At 49.8% G+C, this 17,734-nt stretch overlaps 1 long non-coding RNA gene and 1 pseudogene across 5 annotated transcripts; both read left to right on the forward strand.

Moving 5' to 3' along the window:
• Window positions 1–6,669: 6,669 nt before the first annotated feature.
• On the forward strand, window positions 6,670–10,748 carry LOC123349026. 5 transcript variants are annotated; one of them, XR_006573318.1, is made up of 6 exons: window positions 6,670–6,723; window positions 7,638–8,004; window positions 8,105–8,184; window positions 9,629–9,744; window positions 10,033–10,175; window positions 10,399–10,748. It is a non-coding gene; the product is annotated as an uncharacterized LOC123349026 (long non-coding RNA). The 5 variants fall into 5 exon arrangements; XR_006573316.1 differs by lacking the exon at window positions 6,670–6,723 and adding an exon at window positions 7,052–7,280 and having other exon boundaries at window positions 10,033–10,189; XR_006573314.1 differs by lacking the exon at window positions 6,670–6,723 and adding an exon at window positions 7,054–7,280.
• Window positions 10,749–10,987: 239 nt separating this feature from the next.
• Window positions 10,988–17,734, forward strand: part of LOC123349516 — a 40,783-nt pseudogene continuing 34,036 nt past the window's right edge.

Consider the following 17,734-nt stretch of genomic DNA (forward strand, 5'->3'; position numbering starts at 1 on the left):
GGCTGGGATGATTTAGTTGGGGTTGGTCCTGCTTTGAGCAGCGGGTGGGACTAGATGACCTCCTGAGGTCTCTTCCAACCCTAATATTCTAGGATTCTAAGTGGCTTCACAGACGCCAGGTCCCATGGCACAAGGATTGTATTAACTTGTGCTCTGTACAAATATTGGGCCAGATCCTGCTCCCATTAATCTCAACCCCTCCCCCACCCAGACAAAAAAATTCTCCAAGGTTACCACGGCTATGACCAGGTCCCTGTGTATCCCCTGCTTCTATAGTCACAGACTCCAGGCCCTGCCCTCGCCTTGCTGCAGAACTGAGCTCCAGCCTTTACGTTTCCACTAAAAAAGCATCACCCCATTCCCCCCTTCATCCTGAATTCAGGAAAACATGACTGAAGCAGCTGAGGGATTTCCAACCTGCTACCCCTGAGCACTGCAGCATCCAGGGACCCTGTCACAGTGTTTAGATGCATCAGGCCATGGGGTAACAAGGGTCCTGGCTTAGCCCAAGGCTGCTGATCACTTGAGACTGGAATCAGTTATTTTCCTCCCTTCCCAAGTTTGACCCCTTGCATTCTGGGGCACTGCTCATCTACCCACGGGGGTGATGCGCTGTTCTTGTTCAACAGAGCAAACGCTTTCCTTTACGGGTCAGTCAGCAAAAATTAGTCTGTCTGAGGGGGACCAGCTTTGTCTGGGCACCTGTAACTTATCGCCTGGACTCGGCAGCATGCGGCTCACTTCAGGGGATCTGTGATCATAACTGCAGATTTCATACTGCCGCGGCCAGCTCCTTCTGGAGAGTGCAGGCAGCACGTCAGCACTGGGGACAGAGAGGCCAAACCCTGAGCCAGCACATCCAGCCCCAGCCCCCATGAGCTTTGGGTGGGCAGATAAAATGGGAGGAAGAGCCCAGCCAATGCTGAGTTTACAAAACGGACACTAAACTGATGAGACTTTCGAAAACCTTAACTAGGGCTGTGCATCATTTTGATCTTCTATAGCATTAACCCCCCCCCCCCCCGCCCCACACTGTATCTGTGAGCAGTGTGCTTCATCTTTACCCACACGCCCTGGGACACAAGTTGCATGGGGGCTACTCGTAACGTGGGGGGAGAGAATCCAGGCCCTGCACAGGGATGGCCTGATCCCATGAAGCTTTGGGAAGGCTGGGTTCATGCAGGATCCCACCGAGAAGAAAGGAAGCTTCAGAAGTTGAGCAGCAAAAGTTTTTGCTCTGCCCTGTGATTTGGGTTCAACATTTCACAGTGTTCAGAGCCCTGCCAAGAGAAACTGGAAGTGGGCGCAGGATGGTGTGAAAGGCAACAGGAAACCAAGCTGCAGAAGATAGAATCAGCCTGTAGAAATCCCCATAGAAGAATTAGCAAGACACAGCCCTGCTGGGGGAGTGCGCAGAGAGCGGGGCTCAGCCTGGGGTTACTTTACTCCTGAGAACAACCAACAACATCTGCTCAGTCACAGTTTGGGCAACTGCACCTAGACTTCAGTGGCCAGCAAGGGCACCTGTTCCCAGGCTGCCAGCTCCCAAGTGTCACCTCTTGGGCGGAGACTGCAGCCCTCTCCCCTCTGACCAGGGTAGTTCCAGGCTGTACAACTTCCTGCCTTCGCTATATTTCCCACCACAGACAGGCTGGCCAAGGAGACCTGCTGGCCTCCTTTCCGGGCCGGCTTCAGGCCCCAGCTCAGCAAGCAGGTGCTTGGGGTGGCCAAGGGGAAGGGGCGGCACATCGGGCTCTTCGGCAGCGGGTCCCTCAGCCCCTCTCAGAGGGAAGGACCTGCCGCCAAATTGCCGCCAAAGAAGAAAGCGGCGCAGCTGAGCTGCCCAAGTGCCACCTATTGTGATTGAGACTTCCCTGCCCCGCCCCACACACCCCATCCCCCGCCGCTTGGGGCAGCAAAAAGCCCTGCTCCTTTCAGAGGACGTTAGTAGGTGTAATTGCTGCACTTATAAGGTACCATGCAGCACTGCCCGTGTGTGAGACCCTACACCCCATGTTCACCACTTTTATAGGGTTCTGATGTATTTTGTACAAAGTGTGCCTCGTGAGGGATCAGTTGAAAACTCATAATGTGCTGAGCATAATTGTCCTGTTAAAATGTGAGCGTCGGTATTGGCTACGGCATTGTACAACTTTTGCTACATGTTTGTTACTGAAACATGTCAGTCTGGGGAACCCCCACAGACTAGCTCCCCAGTGTCAACAAAGGGCTGACCACAGGTGTTAGAAAACGATGAGCTATTGAAGCCACCATTTGCCAGCAGTAGGGACTGTAAACAAAAGATTTGCAGCTCTTCCCTCACATACAAAGACAGTGTGAACAAAAGATTTACAGTTCACCTGGAAGATGCTTCAAATCTCCCATAAAGCACAGGCTGATTGTCTCCTGCCCTTGCTGGGGTGCAGGTCATCCTCACAGAAAGGAGGAGGGTATAAAATGAGAGGCAATGGGTTCCCCACATCCTGGCCTCCCCATCTCAACACGTGGTGGCAGAAGTGTGTGAAAGACAAAGAACCATCACTAAAGTGTGTGTGGGAGGAGGTGGGGGAGGAAGGAGTCTTGGCTGGAAAGCCTCCCAGTCAGTACGGCCTGCGGAAAGTTTCGGGGAGAGAGAGCTTATTCAGCTTGGAAACGTTTAGGAGTTAGGATACAACCACAATCTTCTCTTTTCTAACCAGTGCTGACTTTTATGCCTCTCTCACTTAAAATCTCTCGCTGGTTAATAAGCTGGTTTCATTGTTTATCTAGGCCAGTTTGCTTTGGGCTGGTGTGTTCGAGGGATCTGTACTCACGTTAAAGGCTGGGGCATGTTCATCACCCCTTGGTGGAACAACGGATGTTTAATGAGTTGACACCATTCGGGGGTGTTGGGGTCCTGAGCAGTACACGATGCACAGCTCTGGGGTGCAAGGCTGGGACTGAGGGATATGCGGGTGCTGCCCTGTGTCTATTCATGACTAGCTGGGCGTAGCATTCGTGGATTCAGCTGGGCCTCACGTTGGATGCTGGTTGCTGAGCGTGAACAGAGCCTGGAGGGGTTCACTGTTCACTAGCAAAGCGCTGTCAAAGGTCTCCCGGCTAGTGAGCGACGGGGACACCGCTTGTGGCCTAGGGGGTGTCACACTAGGGGAGTCTATTTCTTCTTAAATCAAAACACTCCAGGGAAAAACCCATTAAAAACAAGGAAAGAACCGACACAGGTGGTAATGAGCTTCCCAGCGATCCCCCAACCCTAACATGGGCTCTGGCCCCACCCCAGGGATCTCCTTGTTCATCACAACTTCAGGTCTGGATACGCCCCCTGTCCTTCCAACCCTTCCCCCGGGGCTGGGGCCGTCTGTGGATCCGGGGTCCTGCCCATGGGCTGGAAGAAGGCCCTGAGCCAGTTTAAAACCAGGCTATTTCTCCAAAACCCCTTTGGCTATTAGCCCCTGGAGAATCCAGTTTGAAGTAGTATCTGTGCAGCTCTCCGAGGGGGGAGAGTTCAAAGGGCTGATGACAGAGGGATACATTAACATCCCCTGTCCCTACTGCAGAAGGTACCTGCAATGCCCCATAACACACAGAGGGAGAGGGGAGAGTGTGAGGGAGATTGTCACAGAAACAATGGTTTGTCTGCAAGTTTCTAGCACATACCCAGGCTCTCTGAGCCACTCGGGTTCCCGCTCTGGGTCCTGCACAGGGACTGGGTCACTTTTTCAAAACGCAGAGAGTGTTTCAGTCTGAATGATCCATTTTAGTGTGAGGAAACCAACAGCGAACAAAGGTAAAGCATCCCGGAGGGAATCACAACGTGTGAATCAGTAACTACAGGCATTTGAACTAACGTCCAGGGAAGGCAGTGGCAGAGAGATCAAGGGGGCCACTGCTTTTCTTTTAAGGTGCAAAGGACGGATGCCAGCCTTGCAGGTACATACACCTCAGGCTGCAAGTGACACTGACTAAAACCATTGTTTGAGTTCATCCTGCAGCCAGCTGGGACGGGATGCAGCTCACGGGAGCTAGTGCTGGTCCTCCCCATGAATGGGAAGGAGCTCAAACAGGATGAAGTGAGAGGCCCAGTCCCTAGAGTCACAGGATTACATGTGAATCTCTGCTTTTGTTTACAAAAAATGGTTTCTAGCCCTCATGGTTGCAGAGGAAAGCTTGAAAATGTGACACCCCCCCCGGGCAAAGGGTCAAAAACATGAAGACAAATCTCATGATTTTGGGGAGGTGGATTCGTCATTTTTTTTTAAATCAAGGGTTGACAATAGTGTGCTTCCCTGTAATGCTCAGATTTCAACCTCTCCTCCTTGAATGGATAGCTCACCTGTCCCCACCTCCCCACCTTTGGAGAGGGTCTGGTACTTCCCCTCCCTCCCAAGAAAACCTGTTCACCCTTTCCTCTCCTTGCTGTCTCCATCAGGATTCAGACATTACAGACCTCATGTTAAATCAGAGCCCAGCCAAGATCAGGGATTCGGAAGGGTCAGATCTCACCAGGGAGTGGAGATTCAGGACCCTGGAAAACCCAAACACCAGAGACATGGAATGGCACAGACATAATGGAACTGGAGGAAAAGGAGCTGCTCAGTATTTGGAAGAGGGTTTCACATCTCTGACGAAAGCAAACAACTGACACAGGAACCTACCCACAGTAAGGAACCTGTCTGGGACAGGAACTGGAACCCAAGGGACCATCCCTGGGCAATGCCAGCAATTTGCTACCTGCCCAGTGTTGTAAGCCCCAGGTAACAAGGGACTTAGAGGGCGAGTCCACTGAGCACCATGTCAGAGCTCAGCCTCTGCACCTTTCTAGTCTCCCTGCGCTCCAGCCGCCTCTGAGAACGGGAGAAGAGCTAAGGTGCTAAGAGCTGCTGGCTGCAGTTCAACCGTTACAGGCTGACACCTGTCACAAGTGCTAGAACCGAAATCTGTTACCGTTCTGAGTGTGTTTTATTCTTTTCTTTATGAGTTTAAATTGAGTTATTTTTATTTTTTCCTCCTTTTATCCACCCCTTCCTTTGTCCAGTCTTCCCTCTTCCTTTCTGGAGTTTGTTCATGCAACAGTCATCAGGTCTTCCAGTGACTCATGGCTTTTCTGCATGAAGGATTTTGGTAACAATATAAATATGGCCCATGCATCAATCTCAGTGTCCAATATTTCCATAAATCGGTCATAAGGAACACGAGGGCACATCCTGAACTGGCAGAAGTGGTGTTCTGCTAACTTCTATCTTCTTTCCTGATTATGTTTTATGGAATTATGTTTCTGAGTGAGATAATCTGAGACCATTGAGAGATCTGTCTGTCCCTCTCCCTTCCCTTCACTTCTAGCTCTCATTAACCTCCCCTCTACAACATGGCTAAACAACTATTTCATCTCCACTTCCTGTGGACACGTCTCTACTTCTCACAGACATTGTCCTTACACCGTCACAGACTGAACCCAAACCACCCAGTGAAGTACAAACTGTTGCAGTGGAATTAGTTTGCAGCTCTGACTCTTTGCTCACTGGCAAACTCTATAAACCCAACCTCCTGAAAGCTTCTGGCCAGCAGGGTTGGGGCTTGATGCTAACTAACTCGAGGGCAAGAGTGTCTCCACGTGGGAGTTGCTCCTGCCCTGGGGGTCAGGGTGAACAACAGATCAGATAGTTCAAGGCAACTCAAGTTACAGGGGTGGGGCGGGGGGGTCACTCACAAACAAGGCTGGAGAGCCCCTAACACTACAGCAGAACAGAAGGGGAGATGGTTCAGGTCTTGGTTTTGCAAACTCATCTGCTGGGAAAACCAAGGCCAAACCTGGGGTGGTTTGGATATGGGGGTTGTAGCAGAAAGAGCCTGAAACACAGAGCCTGGTACTAGATGAGGCCTGAACCAAACATCAGCCAGAGTCAGGCCCTGCTTACAATGCCACTGTCCAGTACATGAACTTGGTAAGGATGGGGCAGGTGTTGCTAAAACAGAGACACTCCTAATAAATACTAGGCACTAGCTAGTCACTAAACACAGTCCAGAAGGGTAGTACGAGAATAGCCTGCTACAGAGTTATAGAATAAATACACTCCCCGGAGATGGTACAGGGACACACTGACCCTTCCTAGGGTTCGAACTAACATGTCCAGGGTGTAGGGTGGTAACTAAGCACGTGAGAGGGGCAATACACAACTTGTTTGTATCAGGGTATAAGAGGGGTCACAGAAGGTACATCTGGCCAAGGGGGCAGTGGAAAGTCCCGCTGCTGACTGAGCTGGCCCATTCTCATGGGCGTACGTGTCCTAGTGCCCATGCAGAGTCTATGCAGAGCTAGTACAAGTGCTTTGTCAACAACAAACCTGGCCAAGCACCGAATGAGTCTGTTGTCTTTTGGGCAGTTTGACTGAGGGCTGCAGGGCCAGCTACCATGAAATGCAGCCAACAGGGTTAGTCCTGAGAGAGGCTGGGCACCTGCAGCTAGGGTGACCAGACAGCAAGTGACAAAAATCAGGACAGGGTGTGTGTGTGGGGCGGGGTGGGTAATAGGAGCCAATATAAGAAAAAGACCCAACAATCAGGACTTTCCCTATAAAAATCAGGACATCTGGTCACCGCACCTGCAGCTCCCACTGGTTTCAGAGGGAGATGCAGGAACTCAGCACTGCTCAGAACTGGCCCATTGTGATGGAAGTGGAACATTCCACCGTAGGCGTGGTGACCTAGACAGAGAGGTGGAGACAGGTGAGTAGGGTGACCAGAGAGCAAGTGTGAAGACTCGGACGGGGGGTGCCAGTGGGGGGTAAATAGGAGCCTATATAAGAAAAGACCCCAAAATCAGGATTGTCTCAATTTTATAGGGATATCGGGCCACCCTATAGGTGAGGGCTGTGTAAGAGAAAGGAGCTATTCATGACCCTGGAATTCACTGTCACAAACAGCCCCAGCTGGTGACTCCAGACCTGGAGTGTAATTTGACTCATTTGAGAGTTTAGAGGCAGCAAGAGCCTTCCCCCTACAGCTCCCCGGGGGGGGGGGGGGGAGGGAGGGGCATGAGACAGGTCACTTTGCTCAAATGACAAGGTGGTGATGACCCGTGACTCTGTTGTGATGCAGTGATTGTTGGGTCAGCCCCCAGGGGCTGCAGCATTTCACACCAGGCTGTCGCCCAGAGCACATGGCTGCTGCCTGTGGGTCTGAGTACAGGGATCAGGGTGATGGAGCAGGGCCTTTGGGACCAACCTGCTTCCATTGCTAAAGAACGGAACGTGAGACACAGAAGGATGAAGGAAAGTATTCTTGTAAGGAGGAAGGAAACAAGGCGGGGAGGGAGGGATGAAGTATTGATAAGGAGAGGGTGTGTGGGTGGGGAGAAAACCAAAGAAGTTAGTGAGAAACACCAGGGAAGTAAGGGGAATGGGAGAAGAGAGGAAAAAAAGAGAGAAGAGAAAGGAGAAGCACAAAAATGGATGGGGGTAAGAACCCAGACGGTTTCTTTAGCATCAGGTAGGATCGCAATTGCCTTTGTCAGGATATGCTCAAAGCAGCCAGTTGTAACTACCAGGGGTTAACAATGCAGGTATTTGTACAATTCAAAAAGGAAAGGTTACAACTGGCCATAGCTGAGAGCTGGCATCAGCCTGGTTTTTACCTTTCAGGTCCAACTGCAACGTAATCTCTTATTTCTGTTGATTTGATCACTGCAGCTTGTCTGTCAGAAGTAGTAAGAGAACCTGTTCCTATCAAGAGGTAAGGAATGCACCTTCTCCTAGCAATGGAGTGGAAACTAACCAATCTGAGTGTACTTTCAGGTGAAGAAAGTGAATCTATCCTTTGCTGTCAAAGGCTACAAGCAGTTTCATAAGAATAAAGCAAGATACATAACCAAAGCTTCTGAGAGGTTACAGAAGTATTGACTTGCTCTAGCCAAGAATAAGGAAACCACTTATACCTACCAGATTAACAATACAGCTGATTGTATGGAGAGAAAGAGAGAAACCAATCCAGCAATTCATCACGCAGAAGGTGTGTATTTATATTCCCTATTACAAAATGAATCCAATGACAATTCATTTACATTTGTTGCCTGACAAAAATATGGTCTGTCAAACATTGATCTTTGCAGAAGGTCATATTTCAAGATGCAAGGATGACACATGGCTGTAGTTTACAGGAAGGAATTAGCTGATCCATCCTTTTAAGGAGGTAAGAAATATGGGAATGGTGTATTGTAATAGTCAATGGTTCTGGTCATCCTTTCAGGTGGAAGGAAGGTAACTGATGAAATCTTCATCACTAAAGAGCACAAGAAGTTGCTGTACTGAATAAAGCAATAAAAATGGGAGCTACCTGTTCAGATGAAAGCAAAGTAGTTAGTAATTCTAACCAATGATGATGATCTCTGCTCCTTTTTCCTTCCCAGAGAAGGCCATTGCTTGTTCCTACAAGGATGTAACAGGGAAGTTATTTCAAAGAACAAGTGCAACTAACCAGAGTGTGAAGATGAGCATTGAGCCTGTTCTTGCATTTGCAGAGAGGAGTTGTCCAGCTGATTCTATTTCTGCCTAATTGATCATTGTTGCTTATTTTTCAGATTTCAAGAAATAAGCGGAACTGATCATTTCTATCAAGAGGTAAAGAACGCACCTCCTCACAGCATGGAGGCAGGAATTAAAGTCTGTTTCTATTTTCAGGTGAAAGGAAGGTCTTACCATTCAAGGGAAGATGAGAGGCTGCTGAATTTAAGAAAAAAGAAGTCAGACAGGTAACAATACTTGGCCAGAGGGAAGAGCATTTTACTTCTAGTTCAGAAAAAGGCAAGCAGCCATTTATAAGCTTCAGGTTTTAACCAGTGTAGCTAGCTGTACCACTAAGAATCAAAGCCTTGCGGTGGAACATGACTGACAAGTAGGTGAGCACTGAAAGGTCTCTAGAAGCCTAATGATCTGGATGCTAAGGAACCTTCTCCACTGATGACTCTTCATAGCTGGCAATAAGTAGTAATAAATAATTCTGTCAAACATTGATTGCAGGTTTTGCTCTTCTGAGATATGAAGAGACCAGGTGGCCATTCCTACCAGGGAGAAGTGAGGCTTAGTGGCATGGCTGTCCTGGGCAAGGAGGTAAGAAATACCAGTCTCCAAACATCCATGTGTATATGAAGTGGTGTGGATTTTGCTTTCAGGGAGAAAAACTGTGGAAGACCTTACTTGTCATGGGGAGAGTGTCAAAAGCAGACACAAGATAAAGCAACATGGACTTGCCAGCTGCTCAATCCATTGAGGACTCCAGTGACAAAATGCTTTTTTTTTTTATTCCCTTGAAATAATACACAGACAGACAAAAAAAGCCACTTCAAGTAGTTCAGCTAGTCGCAAATCTGAATCAAGTCAGCAGAACATCACAGACATGGAGGTAAGCATTTAAGTTTCCCTGGTTCTAAATGAATCTGGTGCTAAAGCAACACTTGCAGACCAAATAAATAGGCCACATTGCATCTCCAGATGGAAGGAGACCAGAGGGCTGTTGTGTTCTAGAAGGGATTAATGCAAATCTGACTAGCTGAACCAGGCATATCAGTTGGTAAGAAAAAAAAAAAGCACCTTTCTTTAACATTCAAGTGGAAATGAATAGATCCTCATACTTTCAGATGAGAGAAATGCAGATGAGTTGAACGTTGAGGGTGTGAAATCATCAGGAAGTTGCTAGAAGATCTGGGATATCTACAGAAAGGAAACAAGCAAAACTCGTCACTGTTACCAAGAGGTAAGGAACTCACCTCATAATGGAGAAATTGATGGATCTGGTTTCCCTTCAGGTGAAAGAAATGGAGCTGATCTGATCTCCTGGGGATTGAGAATTATAAGCAGTCATATTACTGCAGAACAAACAAATGCATGTTGCCAGACCTGCAAAAAGTTGCCTTCCTTGACTAGAATGGGAAGACAATCACTTATCACCTTCAAGTTTCAAACCCACAATTCAGCAGACCATCACTGACAAGGAGGTGAGCATTTAGGATTCTCTTATTGCCAAATGGATTTGTCTTTTCAGGAGGAGAGTTACAGATGCTCAGGATTTGAGTACAAAGGAATAGGAATGGAGCTGAACAGATTCAACACCTGAAAGGACGATTGGATCTCAAAATATGAATGACCCTTCATTCAATAAAGCAACAGGATTGGCTCTGAGGAGAGGTAAGCAGCATTTGGTAAGTCTAAGAAATGAGCATAGCAATTTTGTAGTGCTGATTATAACTTATGTTGTGCCAAAGGGTTTGTTACAGCTGATCACACATCTCAGGAGCTAAGAGGATGTGAGGGGGATGGCAGATGTCAGGGGATTCATCTTTATTAGGAGGTGGTGAACCTGCTTGTCACTTCTGAGTGACATCAGTGGCTTTGGTTTTGCTTGATGAAGGAAAGAGCCAGCGTGGACAATATTCAAGACACAATATTCAAAAGTTGCTGCTGGGATGGAAGTAAAGAAGAAAGCCCTGGAGATGGGTTAGTGCTGGGACACAGACTATCCTGGAGGGGCCTGGGACAGGGTATGTAACCATAGCGACCAGCGGGTCCTTTCCCCACTGTGGTCCTGGCTCGCATGCACAGGGTGAAACCGATCGCCATGTTTGGGGTCAAGAAGGAATTTTCCTCCAGGGCAGATTGGCCAGAGACCCTGGAGGTTTTTCGCCTTCCTCTGGGGCATCGAGCAGGGACCAGCCCTTAGGGCCATTTAGGAACAGACATAATAAAATCCATCAGAGAGAACTTGTCTCCCTTTGTTTTTTGAATTTTCTATAAACCCGTCCTGTGCCCCCCGGCCATGCCCGTGCTCCCAGCCCCGCAGCAGGGCAGAGTCCCTCCCAGGTGCACTGCTCCCCTGTCCGTGCCAGCATGGCCCCCACGTCGCTCTCCCACTCCAGCAGGGACCCAGCCCAGGAGAGACCAGCCCACCGTCCCAGAGAGGGAAAAGCCGTGTGCACGGCCCCCAGGGATGGGGAGGGGACATGGCCAGGTGCACCGGTCGAGGGGAAAGCAGGAAGCACAGCGGCACTGTCACCATGTTCCTCTCCCAGGATGCCCTGAGGGGCCAGGCCAAGGCCTTTGGTCGGCCACATCCAAGCGCTCTGCCCCGCTGCTCCGGACCTAAGAGCCCCTCAAAGAGCGGCTCTGAAAGGGGCGGTCAGTGACCCCAGAGCAACTGTTCCACTGGCATGGTGGGGCCACCGCTCCCTGGGCAGCTGAACTGGGCTCACAGGCTAGCAGCGAATAGTCCCCCAGGGTGGGTTCCGCTCTGGCTGCCCCTCGCTCCAGAGGGGGCCATCAGGCATCCAGGAAGCTCTTGCCTTCAGCCAGCCCTTTCCCAGGCGCTGGGGGCCGGAAGCCTGGTGTCCTCCGCAGTCTGCTCCAGCTGTGCCCTCCTCTCTTCTAACCCCCGCTCCAAGTCTGGCACCTCTCAGGGCGGTGCCGGGTTGGCCTGCAAGAGCTCATTCCCCCTGTATTGCCCAGCATGGGGTCCATAGATCTCATTGCAGGCATTCTGGGAAATCAGGTCTCCATGATCTGCCTCAGGGGACTGGGAGCACGACCAGGGGACACAGGACAGGGTCAGTATTAGCAGCACGTGGCTGGAGGGGATGAGAAGAGGGAGAGGGGCCAGCAACATGTTACGTCTGCATCCACTTCCTGCCCCTCCCCAATCAGCTTGAACTGGTGTCACTCACAAACAGTGGTGCAGGAGGGGACCTAACACCAGAGAAGAACAAAATGGGGAAGGTCGTTGTCTTGGTTTTGCAACAATCTCCTCATTTCACCTTCTATTTGGCAAAACGAACCCAAACCAAGGGTTGGGGGAGGAAGGTCAGATCAAGATTTTATTTTCTTGTAACCCTTCCCCCCACAAGATCATGGAGAGGGGTGGAGGGATGGTTCCGGCCCATCTCAGCCTGGCCTGAACACTGCACCACGGTCTGTACACACCCTGCCTAGGAGGAGCTGGCTGCAGGGGTATAAAACCACTAGTTAAATCCCCAGCTCCCAACATGTGACACATTCTGCAGCGCTGGTGATCACAGCCCCACCTACAAAAGTCTGCTGCCTCCCTTCATGGAGAAGGGCAGAGCTTAACTGTGCATCCGGCTTCCACACACACTGCATCCCCAGGTGTCAGCAAGGGTCAAATACCAGACACCAGAGAGTGGGGCTGATGGCACCAAGGCACAGGACAGACAGAGGCTGGGCACCCGCAGCTCCCACTGATTCCATGTGGCCAGTGACAGAGGGACAGAGATACATGAGTCGGGGGAGTGATGGAGACCCCGGCAGGGGAGGGGAGATCAGATTGAAGGCAGCGTCTCTCACAGCCTAGGGATACATGAGACTCCTTCCAAAGAAGGAAGCAGGAACCGTTGCATGGCTGGGCTTCTCCCCAGCTTGCCAAGGGCTCACTGCCACACCCAGGCTCTGACACACTTTAGTCCCAAGCTAGAACTAATCAAGCCAGTTTCTCAGCTCACTTTCTGCATCTCAGGGGACTCTGGCAGATGCTTCCTGCCATTTCCTACCCTATCCTCCTCACAGCCCCTCCCTCTCGGGAATTGCCCTCTGGCCCTGAGAGCCCCAGGTGCTGCCTGGCCCCCTTCATTCGTCCAACAGGGGTGTGGGACCTACTGGTGCCAGCCACCGAGTGACACACACCCCCCTTCAGAAAAACCTGCCTTTCCCTTATGTGTGAGGCCCCCTCTGGACTGCTCTCACCGCCAATCCAGAACCGACTCCATGGTCACATATAGCCATGTTCCCCAAGTGCCCCACACTCCTGAATGCCAGTCAGTCTATAGAATTTCATCTTCTCCAGAGTTTTCAGGTCTCCCCACAGTGTCTCTAGCTCTCCCTCAAGCTCCTGACCATCAGGATCTGGCCACCCCTCTCCTCCCCGGTGGCCTGATGTTCTGCCGACAGCTGCTCCTTCTGTCACTGAACCATCAGTAACCCCATCCTGGAGCCCCCAGTCATTCTGGGGCATCTCCAGTCCTTAGGACGGGAACCATAAAACAGGTGTCCCATTTCCTGTTCTGCAGAGGATCATGGCTTTCACCTTGACCCTGGAGGTTCTACCTGGGTCCCCATACACCCTCCTCCCTACAGAGCCCTGAGCTCCGTCTGGGTCAGGGAACCCCTTTTCATGAGCCCTGAATAAACTTCAGACGTATTAAGCAGGGTCCTCTCTGGAGACAGGACAGAACTGGTTTTTCAGAGACATTATTTTGGAAATTCAACTAATAGCCCTTTTTATTGGCCAGTCACTGCTCCTTCCTGAATTTAGCACAGGGAAAGCCCATCACTTCTGCCTCTCCTTCCACAAGAGGTACCACCAGCAGCAGCCACAAATGTCATTTGTGCTGCAAAGTCCTCCAGGGTCTCTGCTCCACAGCCTGCTTGTTGCTAAAACTCCCCTCCTGCATGGGCTGTGTCAGCCTCCCTTCAATAGCTTCTGGGGGGGAGTCACATCACTCTCCGACTGGCCAACCTTAGAGCCCAAGTCAGTTAACCCCTGGCCTGTGATTGCTGCTGGGATGTAACAACCACAGGGGAGGGGAGCAGTTTCCAGGTTCAAAGTGGTGACACTTCAGCCCATAACGTCATTGGGCATTTAATAGCCATTGTCTTTGACCACAGGCAGAATTGTTGCTGGCAGATCACTGCCTCCCATGACTGACACTGGAATCAGTCTCCTGCATCTTAAGATACTGGTAAGTTACTAGAGATACAATGTCCTTTTCTCCCATCAGCCTTAACACTGTCCATTTCCCAGCCTGTTACCTAGGATTAACTGCACTGTCCTACATCGCTGGGGCATTGTGAGCTCACTTGAAAAGGGAACAGAATAGGGTTTGTGACCTGGGACAAGGTTTTTCTTGCTTGTATTTCACTCTTGAAATAGCAGATTTTTCCTACCCTGGTTTTGGCAGAGCACTTTGGAGGACTGAAGAATCAGAGTGGGACAGTCTGTATCCTCAAAAGGTATTTAGGCCCTGGACTCCTGTTGAAATCCCTGGGAATTAGGAGTCTAAATATCTTGGTGGATCTGGTCCTGTGACCTCACAATAGACCAAGCACCAAGCTGCAAGTGGTCCAGTGCTCAAATGAGGCAGGAGAGAACCCTGATCTCCAGTGGAGCTGGTCAAACTTTTAGGGACTTTTAAAATAAAAACCCCCAAAGAATTCACAGAAAATCATTTATTCCTTTAAAAGTTTGTGGAAAATATTTAATGTTTTCTGACCAGGTCTAGCCCCAAAGTCCCTGTACAATTTTCTTTCAGCCTCTATGCACCAATCCAGCCACTGTAACAGAATCTAACTTGCCCAGTTCAGGAGAGTTGTAGCTGTGTTGGTCCCAGGAGGAGACACAGAAGATGCGTGAGGTAATCTCTTTTACTGAATCATAGAATCATAGAATCTCAGGGTTGGAAGGGACCTCAGGAGGTCATCTAGTCCAACCCCCTGCTCAAAGCAGGACCAAACCCAACTAAATCATCCCAGCCAGGGCTTTGTCAAGCCTGACCTTAAAAACCTCTAAGGAAGGAGATTCACTACCTCCCTAGGTAACCCATTCCAGTTCTTCACCACCCTACTAGTGAAAAAGTTTTTCCTAATATCCAACCTAAACCTCCCGCTCTGCAACTTGAGACCATTACTCCTTGTTCTGTCATCTTCTACCACTGAGAACAGCCTAGATCCATCCTCTTTGGAACCCCCTTTCAGGTAGTTGAAAGCAGCTATCAAATGAAGAACTGAACCAAGTTCTGATGGTGGAAGAGACAAGCTTTTGAGCTTCTTGTGACCTGAGGAGCTCTGTGGCGCCTGAAAGCAGGAAACCTGGTTCAGTAAGAGATTACCTGCTTCACCCACCTTGTCTGTGTTTTACGAGTGTCAGTCACCATGGTACTGGAACTCTGGAGCTGGTAGCAGAGCTCACAGCTACCAGCCCAGGCAATGTGTGAGCCTGGCAGCCTGAACCACAGATGTTACATGGCTCATTGCCACCATCCATTGGTGAAGAGGGGAAAGAGCAGCGGACAGGGGAAGTACAGCTGGAGAACTCACTGCCCAAGCTTTCTACCTGAAACCCTCCATGACCTTTTGGGTCCTCAGCAGGACTGTACACGAGCCCCAAGTTGGTCAGATAATGTCACTGAACGGAGAGAGCAAGACTGAGGGGAACAAGGCTCCTACCTGGTGGCAAGAACTCCGCTCAGGGGTCCTGTCACCCTCTCCACAGAGGGCTTTGCAAAGAGGGGGCACGGAGGAGACTTCCCAGCAAGAGGCAGCATTGAGGGGGATCTTGGCTGAAGCTGCAGTGGAGGGAAGTGAACTCTGGTGAGGGGCCCTGACACAGCACCCGTACAGCTGAGATCACTCTAGCGGGGATAGATGGGGGAAGGGCTCACAAGAATTGACAAGGCCCTTCCCTGAGGGAAGCCTGGAAGCTGGAAGTTTCTGCTTTGGTTCTCCCCAAACTGAACTTCCTTGAAATCCCTCTCCAGTCTCCAAGGTGCCACAAGTGCTTCTGTTCTCTCCAGGGAAGTTCTCACGTGCAAGGGCCGGGCAGCCGAGATCACAGCTTGACCAGCCACTGAAGACTCCTTAAGGCAGCTCAGTGGGTCACTTCTCTTCCCAGCAGGGTCTCCATCTATTGTAAAGAAGCCCTTCCTACTGCAGAGCTGTCATCCTGAGCCTGCAGACAGGCAGAAACAGCTCAGAGATGTGAACTGCTCAGTGCATCTTAACAGAAGTGTTAATTCTGTACCAAATTGAGAATGTCTACATTAACTATTTCATTGCTGAGCATTTTAACAGCCAACCAGTGTTTTTATCCCACAAGTGAGAAAATTCCCCAATTTTAGTTTGCATTTTTAGTACTAAACTGTGCTGGACAATCACAATTAAAAAATTGAGAAACGGCATAAAAACAGTTAAAATGCAACAGCACAAGGGATACTGTACTGATCTTATTAATCATTGACATAATTAAAGCCATCCCCTGTTAAAACACAGCCATAGCTACTGCAAGCTCCTCAGCTTGCAGCATTTCAAAGCTCACTCCCATTTCCCCATCAAGACATTTCATACAGAATATTGCTTGTTTGAAAAAGTTTCCTTTTTGTCAGAGTGTCCACTTAAAAATGTGTCAAACAGAAAGAACAAAAACAGTTTTCCGCAGAGTTTTTTGTGTGGAAAAATTCCCAGCATCACCAGTGACTGCCTGGTGGGCCAGGGTGACTTTGACCACCACAGGATTTATTTTTGGGGGGACGGAGGGCAGGGGGAAGAGTGTGGCACGGAAACCAGAGAACAGAGCAATTCTTTTAGACAGAACCGCAGTAGTATTTAATCATCACCACCCGCCACCCCCAGTACTTATTGTCCTATTTCCTCATGAGGTCACCAAGCTTCCCCAAAGTCAGCATGTTCTTTTCCAAGGGGTGACTTGGCCAGACACTGATCTGATGCTGTCTTTAGTACAGCTCCTGCCACTCTACTAGTACCGTCTGTAGCTCTTTAGCACGGCTTTTGCTTCCAGCAGTGGTGTGAGTGGCGTCTGACATAGGCCCTAGACCTCTCCCTCCACCAGCAGCCTCTGAGAAGGTCGGTGGTTAACTGGAGCCACAGGACCATGCCCTACTTCTCATGTTCGGGGTAGTCTATTGTCTACAGCTGCTGGGGATGTTGGTGGGGTTTTTGCTGCCTTGCACTCATACAATGCTCACTCGGTCACATCCAGCCAACTCTCCACAGAGGTCCTGCTGCAATATTCCCTTGTTTATAACTTTCCCATTGGCTGTATGGAAATGAAAATCTGGGCAGGAAGACAATGGGGAATTGGTGATACAGAAACAACTAAGAGAAGAATGGGTAGAGCCTGCCTGTGAACCTTTATGGGAACAGGCAGAGAACATTAGTGAGCAGGCAGGACAAATGGAAGTGGGATTTGGACATGATCTAAGCTACCTCCCACCATGATACCTTGCCCCTAGATAAGCACCTTAGCCTCCCTATTCACCTCCATAGAGAGTCTATCCAAGCACCTGCAGTCATGTGATCCGGGCTGACTCCCCCATCCAGTCCTCTAGTCAGACCTTGCCGGCATTCCCAGCTGCAGGTCATTCTGACAGCAGTTCATCTCTTGGTTAACACAAACACCCCCTGTCAGGAGTCTACCCTCACTTGAAACTGGGCGGTTTCAAAGTGAGGACCCGCATGTCTTCCCCCCACCCCAAAATCCTAGGGTAGGTCTCCCCTTCGGCTGCCACCACCCGGTCAATTCCGTGGGCCGGGACACCCCTGTTTCCCCCCTTGGGAACACAGATCAATTCACAGAGGAGGAACCTCCCCCCCTCCTCCCTCTCTCCAGCCTGCTCTGGAGACAGAGGTGCCTGGATTCAAACGCCTTGAATCTCACACACACAGGGAAGCAGCCCACTTCCCCCTCCCCTTCCCCTGAATTTCCCCAAGGGAAGGAATTAACCAAGTCCAAAGAAAAGAAAAGAATTTATTAAGAGAACAAAAGAAAATACAGAATCTCTATGAATCCAAGCTGGGCACTCATAGGGTATAACCTTATCAATCTCTGGAGAGAATCCCCTCTCCCCCTTTTCTCAGTAAAAGCAATATCAGCAAACAGGAATAAAGCATTTCCTTTAGCAAACACACAATTGCAAATATAGAAATCAAACCATAAGACTAATTCGCCT

This window comes from Mauremys mutica, chromosome 14 (genome assembly GCF_020497125.1).
Source record: "Mauremys mutica isolate MM-2020 ecotype Southern chromosome 14, ASM2049712v1, whole genome shotgun sequence".
Taxonomy (NCBI): domain Eukaryota; kingdom Metazoa; phylum Chordata; order Testudines; family Geoemydidae; genus Mauremys; species Mauremys mutica.